Source organism: Adiantum capillus-veneris, chromosome 17 (assembly GCF_014529385.1).
Source record: "Adiantum capillus-veneris isolate H3 chromosome 17, ASM1452938v2, whole genome shotgun sequence".
NCBI lineage: Eukaryota > Viridiplantae > Streptophyta > Polypodiopsida > Polypodiales > Pteridaceae > Adiantum > Adiantum capillus-veneris.
Window position 1 is genome coordinate 57,309,160 of NC_140947.1, and position 6,962 is coordinate 57,316,121.

Below are 6,962 nucleotides of genomic sequence, written 5' to 3' on the forward strand. Positions count from 1 at the left end.
CCACCGTAGCACACGTAGCGTCAAGACGAAGCTCACACTCTCTCTCACGTACACAGTACGCACACTCACAGACTTCAAAACTTGTTTAAAATGACAAAAGGTTTTTTCATTAAGGTCAAAAAGTGGTATATATACCTTACAACTTCTCAAACCCTAAAGTTCCAAAATCAACCATCTACTCAATCTAACTATTAAAACTGGGATACAATCCGGAAACTTCTGTAAGTTCCAATATGTACAATGTGAAAAATCGGGTTTTCCTCAATGAATGAATAATTACAAAAATAATAGTCCGCCGAGTAGTTAGATGCCGTGGGGTGTGTCCAGCTTCTAACATCCCCCCCTCCTTGTTCATGTCGTCCCCGACATGGCCTTGATCCTTTGCTTCATCTTATGGTCTCCCGCATCTTTAGCAGTGATTCGTACCGTGCATGTAGATTTAACATTGTTGGGCCAAAGATATCTGTATGCATGGTGAAGAACCCCGTGTAGAATGCTTCTTCAAAAGCCTGGAGGTGATAGGATGGTAGAAACATAATTCTTTGATACAACGCATGTATCACCTCCTTGGAAGGCTGACCTGACATATCATAAGCACATTTGTATGTATCCTGGAAGAAGAATATGCTGTTAGTCACCTGGCCTGGCTTGAAGGTCTCGAACACTGCTAGGATGGTTCTGCAGATCTTTCTCATCATAATGCATGTAAGGTCAGGTGAGCCAGTGAACAACTTTATGGCGCCCGTTAGGGTTTTCACCATGTATTGTACACTTATTCTCTCACCTGCCTTCACACCCGGCATCTTTGGGTAGTTCAGCCAAGTGGGTTGGCTTCTTTGTAAGATTTCTTGTGCTTTCCACGTCCTAACCCTTGGTAGAGGACAGAAGCTGAGGTTGTCTCTAATGTGTTTAGGTGCCTCTACCAAGTGTATTAGGTATTGCGGGTACTTGGGTAGCCAAGCCTTCCTCCACTTTGGCTGAGAATCCACTATGAGCTTTACTCCTTTTGGCCTCGAGGTGTCTGCGTTGTAGAGAGGGACCGTTGGCTCTTCTCTGATTCGCATGTTTATTGTTGCCGCCTCATATTTCAGCAATGGATATGGGAGAGAGGGTTGAAGCCATTCACGTCTGAGATTGCTGGCGTCGATTTTTTGAAGTGTCATAGATTTGAAAACCCTCTGTTCCCATTCCAAGGCTTCCCTTGTGCTTTCTCTGAGCTCTGCCTCTATTGCTTTACGCAATTTTTCCTCCTCTTCTTGTGTTAGATCCTGTGGCTCTTGAGAGGATCCTGATGTGCTTTCCTCTGGCATGGGTGTGTCCACAGGTTCTGCCACATTTTTGAGGTCGATGCCCTCATTGGCAGCTGGCCCTGAGCTTTCTGCTTCTGCTTGTTGCTGGCCTTTCAACTTCTCAATTTGCTTGAGGAGTGTCTGCTTTTCCGCTTCGGCTTCTCCGCCCATAGTCACGAGGAGGTCATTGAGTTCAGCGTTTACTTTTTCAGCTTCCTCGAGCTTTATCTTTATGCTCTCCAATTCTTCTTGTAGGGCTTTTTGGCTGTCCTCCATTCTGGTTTGCATTGCGATAGAACCTTCAGCCATCATCAACCTCTGCTTCTTCTTGAGAGTCAGCTCCTTCTGGAGTTCTTGCATCTGCTCTTCATATATTTGACTCTCGGAAATGATTTGAGTCGAGCTCATAGCTCTAACTCTAGCGGGTGATGCTCGCAGCCTCTGGATTGTTTGATCTTTGACTTTTAATTGGTCCTTGAGCTCAAGGACTTCATCCAGGCTTGCTTCTTGTTCTATCTCCGCCTTTTCCTTGGCATTCCTCATGGCCTCTACTTCTTTAGTTTCTTCTGCTAGCTGGAGCGCCAGATTATCCCGTTCTTTTTCGGCATCTCGCAATGACTTGCCGAGTTGCAGACACTCTTCTTCAGCTGCTTGTAATCTTTTTGCTGCTGCCTCTTTTGCTTCTTCCTTTGCTTGGCAGTTTTATAGAGCCGTTGTCAAGCTGGCCTGGAGGTCAGCTTCTCTCTCTTTTTGTCCTTGGCTTTGTGCCTGCAGAGTATCCCTTTCCATCTTGGTCTTTTCTTCGGTGGCTTTTAGAGTTATCAATTCTTCGTCTGATGCCACAGATTATGCTCTTATTCCAGCTAGCATTGTCATCACCACGTCCCAATCATTAGAGGGCGGGTGCAGGTCTACCATGTTGATAGCAATTTCCTTTAGCTCAACTAGCCTGATGCCTGGCATCTGTTCTTTATGCCCTGTCCTCGCCAAGTCGAATGCGATTGTGGCGGCTTCTTCCCTTGTATAGCCTGCAGCTAGCAGGTCCAAAAATTCATAATATGCCTCCTCTAGTTCTTTTTGCTTAGACGCAGGCTTGGCCTCTTCTTTGGGCTCAGGTTCTTGCCTTTGCTCTTGCTCCTCAGCCTGGTGTTCTTCTTGATTGTCCTCAGCCTCCTTATCTTCTGGTGGAGGGCTGCTAGGAGGTGGTGATGGTTGTGGGTTGGGTTTAGGGCTATCTGGTAAAGCTGCAGGTTTGCACTTTAAGTCTTTGTCTGCTTTCGTTTTTCTTTCCCTTTCTTGGCTTTCTTGTTCATCTAGCAACGTCTGCCTTATCTGCTTCACTTCTTCCTCGGTGAAAGGGACATGGGGAATGTTTTCCGCTGCAGCATCAAGAATCTCAAAATTCTTGATATAGTCTTCAAAGTAGTCCCTCTGCACTCTTCTGGATGATCCGGACATAGACTCGAGAGATGGCTTCCATAGTTCGTTTAAATCACCCTTGAGGGCTCTTTCTACTCGGAAACTCTCCATCAGCCTCTCGAGTCTAGCCGCTTTTTGTGATCTTGTCTCTTTGGCCGGCACTTGAGCAGATTCCTTTTTTCCTTTCTTCTGCTCAGGTTGCTCCTCTGCAACTGGCTCTAGCCGTCTCTTCAACCTCGTAGCCACCCTTGGTGCTCGTTGTGGCTCGTCTTCTTTGTCTTCCTTTACCCTTAGCCAATCATTCTAAGATGGGGGGTCAGGCCACCTTCCCTTGGTGTGTAGTGCTGCATAAATTACCTTGGTTATCATTTCTCGTGGCACTATGTAGGTTGGCTTTTTGTTGCCCATTTTTGCGACATCCTGTACTTCTGTGGCCTCTTCGTGCACATGTGGAAGTACTGGTTGTACAATTGGCTCATGATCGCCACCTTTGGGTTGGCGATGTCTTCAAAGGTGTAATTGGCCTTTTTCTCTTTGTACACCTTGACTTCATCCCTTCTTTTTGTCACATTGTCTCCCTCATTGGAGAGATCTAGTGCATGGGCTACAACCCGCTCCGTGATAATGATCTCTGTATCGGGTCTGCCGTGCAAATCTGTCACCTTGGCCACTCCATCCTCTTTGATGCTTGTTACAAACTCCCATACTCTTTTGACATCCACCCCTGCTGGTATTGCTTCGAAATAGTTATGGAGGTCAATTTTCTCCAAGTAGCCGACCATTTTGCTTCGGACAAATTCATTGAGCTCTCTTGGCAGCAGTGGCAGCTCTATTACATTGCCTTCATTGTCTTTGAACACTCCCTGGTAGATCTTTAGGTCGTTTGACTCTAACAGATCTTCCTGTATCCAGGTGCTGGTGGGCTTTAGTGTTCCCTCCGGAATGACAAAAGGGTCCACCTCGTCCAGATAATCTTTGATTGTCATTCTCTTCTTCTTTGCCGGTGACTTCGAGGCTGCCATAGATCGTGTTGCACTCAGCAGTCCAAAGTTAGCGTTTTTTTTCCATATCAGCTGCTAAACTGAGTTTTACTTATCCAAATGACTTGAAAATTGAAATTATAGCTTAAAAGGAACTTATGAAGCTGTGCATGTGCTCACAGTGCAAATCTGGCCAAAAAATTCCATCTAGACATCCTACGCGTAGGATGTCTTTTTCTTCAGAATTGGTTCATACTTGACATGCAGGTAGTGTAAGGCTCATGGAACATGGTTTTAAGCTTGGATTTGAATTTGGATGACAAAAAGTGGATTTTTGGGCTGATTTAGGCTTTAGGTCACAATTTGGGTAGATTGTCCATCATGGGTAGCAATTGATGTCCAAATGGGTTGAAAATTGGTATATGGGCTCAATGCATCATGGTATTGGCTCCTATGATGTCATTTCTTGCATAGAAGGATAAATTTATGCTGAAGACATCCTACGCGTAGGATGTCTTTTTCATCAGAATTGCATGAAACTTGTTCTGTGGGTTGTCCTTGGCCTATGGAACATGGCCATGTTATTGGATTTGAATTTGGATAAGATTTGATGCCTGTAGGACTTTGTGAGGTGTTTTTTGACTCAAAAAGTGTATCTTGAAGGTGTTGAGGGTCAAAAGTCATTAGAATGGCTTCAAATTTGACATATGGGCTCTTTGGTGATGAGGTAATTAAATCTGGAATGACAAAGCTTCCCTTCCATGCCAAAAAGGACCGTTAGACATCCTACGTGTAGGATGTCTAATTTATCATTTTTACTCCCTGACCACACAGATGGTTTGCTGATGTGTTGTGCAAGTTTCATGAGATTTGGACAAGATTTGGTAGGTTAATGGCCCATTATTGCCTCTATGCCCTAACTTTGCGTTTTTCCATGCATATGAGCTCAAATATGGTCCAAATGTGATGAAACTTGGTGTAGGGCTTGTAAATGTCATTCAGAACATGTGCATGACAAATATTGTTGGGTTTTGTGTCAAAAAGTTCCCTTGAGACATCCTACGTGTAGGATGTCTTCTGATGATTTTTTTCAGTGTTAGTGTTCCCAGTGCTTGCCCTTTGCCCCCTTAAGTCCCTTTTGAGCCTAATTTCAACAAAAAAGTCAAATGGATAGAGTATAACTCCCTGTGTGGACTTCAGAGCCTCCGAGCCGTTTTCTGACTTTTGGAGTGCTTTTTGGCGATGAAATTTCTCGATGTTGGTCTCCATAGCTTCCCAATCCCTTGGGGATCCTTGCCGTATGGTTTTTGTCGACTTTGGCTTCACCGGAGCTTCATTTGGCAATTTGTCGCTCTAGAAGCACCCGTGGTTGCGTTTACATACCTTTGATGATTTGTGGTGGTCTACCACCATAGGACTTGGTTGTTGATGGTATAGGAAAGCCCCTCGTGAAGTTTGGTGGCAAACAGACTTGCGGTTTGGCCGTAAGTGCATTTTGACGCTTTGTGTGTCTGATGCCGTTTCTGAGGTTTAGTGCCGCTTCGGGTCACTTTTTGGTCATGTGGGTCATATGGACTTGTCGAGCATGTCGAGATGCTCCTACCCATAAATTTTGGTAGCATTTGGTCGCCGATTCGCCGATTTTCCATTTGGTGGCCTCTTGCGGGTTTCTGGGAATTAGGGTTTTTCCCGATGGTTTCCCACTGCCTTTGGCTATCAAGGACTGGTCTCCTAGACTAGGGTAAGATGACGATGAAGTCTTGTTGCTTTAGGGTTAGCCGTTAGGCCGCCGTCTCTACTTGTAGGTCTCTGCCGCTCGTTTTGTGTGTGACCTCTACGCTAGTTTTCGCGACATAATGACAAACATGCGCGAAAAGCTCAAGGTGGTGAGCCTACCTCTCATGTCTGGAGCTGGTTGGGTAGACGTGCGCATCGTAGAAGCTGCTGGAAGGTCGATCCGCTCTAGGTGGCAGAAGCTCTCTCCACAAGGTCAATAGCAAGAATGAGCTAAAAAATGGGGTGGAAATTTCTTATAATGGAGGTCCCCGAACCATTTTTCATGAAATTTGACATGTGCTCCTATCTTTCTGCGAGATGCAGTTTAGGCTCAAAAATTTCTTGATTTGGACTCCATTGGCCTGTTTACCAGAAATTTGTCATTTCGGTCAAAACCTGGCCAAAACACGCTTTTCGTTCCAGTCTCATAATTGCACCCCCACTGTACCATAGGTTGTCCTTTAGTCACTGGTCATCCCCATATTTTTTGTTTTTCATTACGATTGTTTTTCACCTGCTTTTTGTATTTTTGAAGTTTTTCTGCCGAAAATTAGCAAAATTAAAAGGAAAATAGCAAATCAAACCCAAAAAATTCCCAAAAATCATAATAGATCACAAAACCGCAACACATTATATACACTCACATGCAATTTTTATGGCCGGATTTCTCCGTTTTACCAATATTTTGCCTGAAAAATGGCTATTTCTACTTATATACACACACACCTAGGGGCTTGATTTGGCGTTTGGCCCCCTATACCTGTAGCTTCATGCTGTATAAGGGCATCTATACTTGGGTTACTCCAGAAAATTTCGCAATCAAACGTCAACCCTTAAAATAGTCAAAAATCATGCCCTTTTTTGTTGTTTCTGTTATTGGTTCCGCATTGAGAATGCCTCCCCCCTCTCCTAGCCGGAGTCCTCCCGGACTACAAGGTTTCACGTCGGAGTATGTACCGTGCATAGGTTGAAAAAGTTGTGCGGTCAATGCATGGAAAAATTAATGTTGTGCAAGAGAAGGGAATAAGCAAGATGCTTATTGGCATTCGCCGTCGAGGCTTCCTGTTTTCTTTGCAAGTAGCAGCTATAACTCTACTGCTCTCTGTTTAATTGTCTTTTTGGCAAGAGGCAATTGCTTTGCCGACACGGTTGATGGAGTCGTAGTTGTTTCTGAGGATAGAATTGGCTGGGATGTGATAGCTATGGGCCTTATGGCCTTGGCTTTCCATTGGTAGTTTGGTGCTGCCGACTTTTGTAGATGGTTTGGCACTTTCTTGTTTGCCACTGGTTTGTCTGTCATCGGCATCCACATATATCGGTTCTCCTTGTTGACCTGCAGATGTCTGCTTTCCATTGTTGCTTCTACCGTAGGGATTTCCTTTGGCTTTTGCTTTGGTATCCAAATGTGAGTGACATTTGGGTTATGGCTAAGCATTTTCTTTGGGATCCATATCTGTTTTATGACCTTGGTTTTGGGTTGCACCGTCTGCTTTGTTGA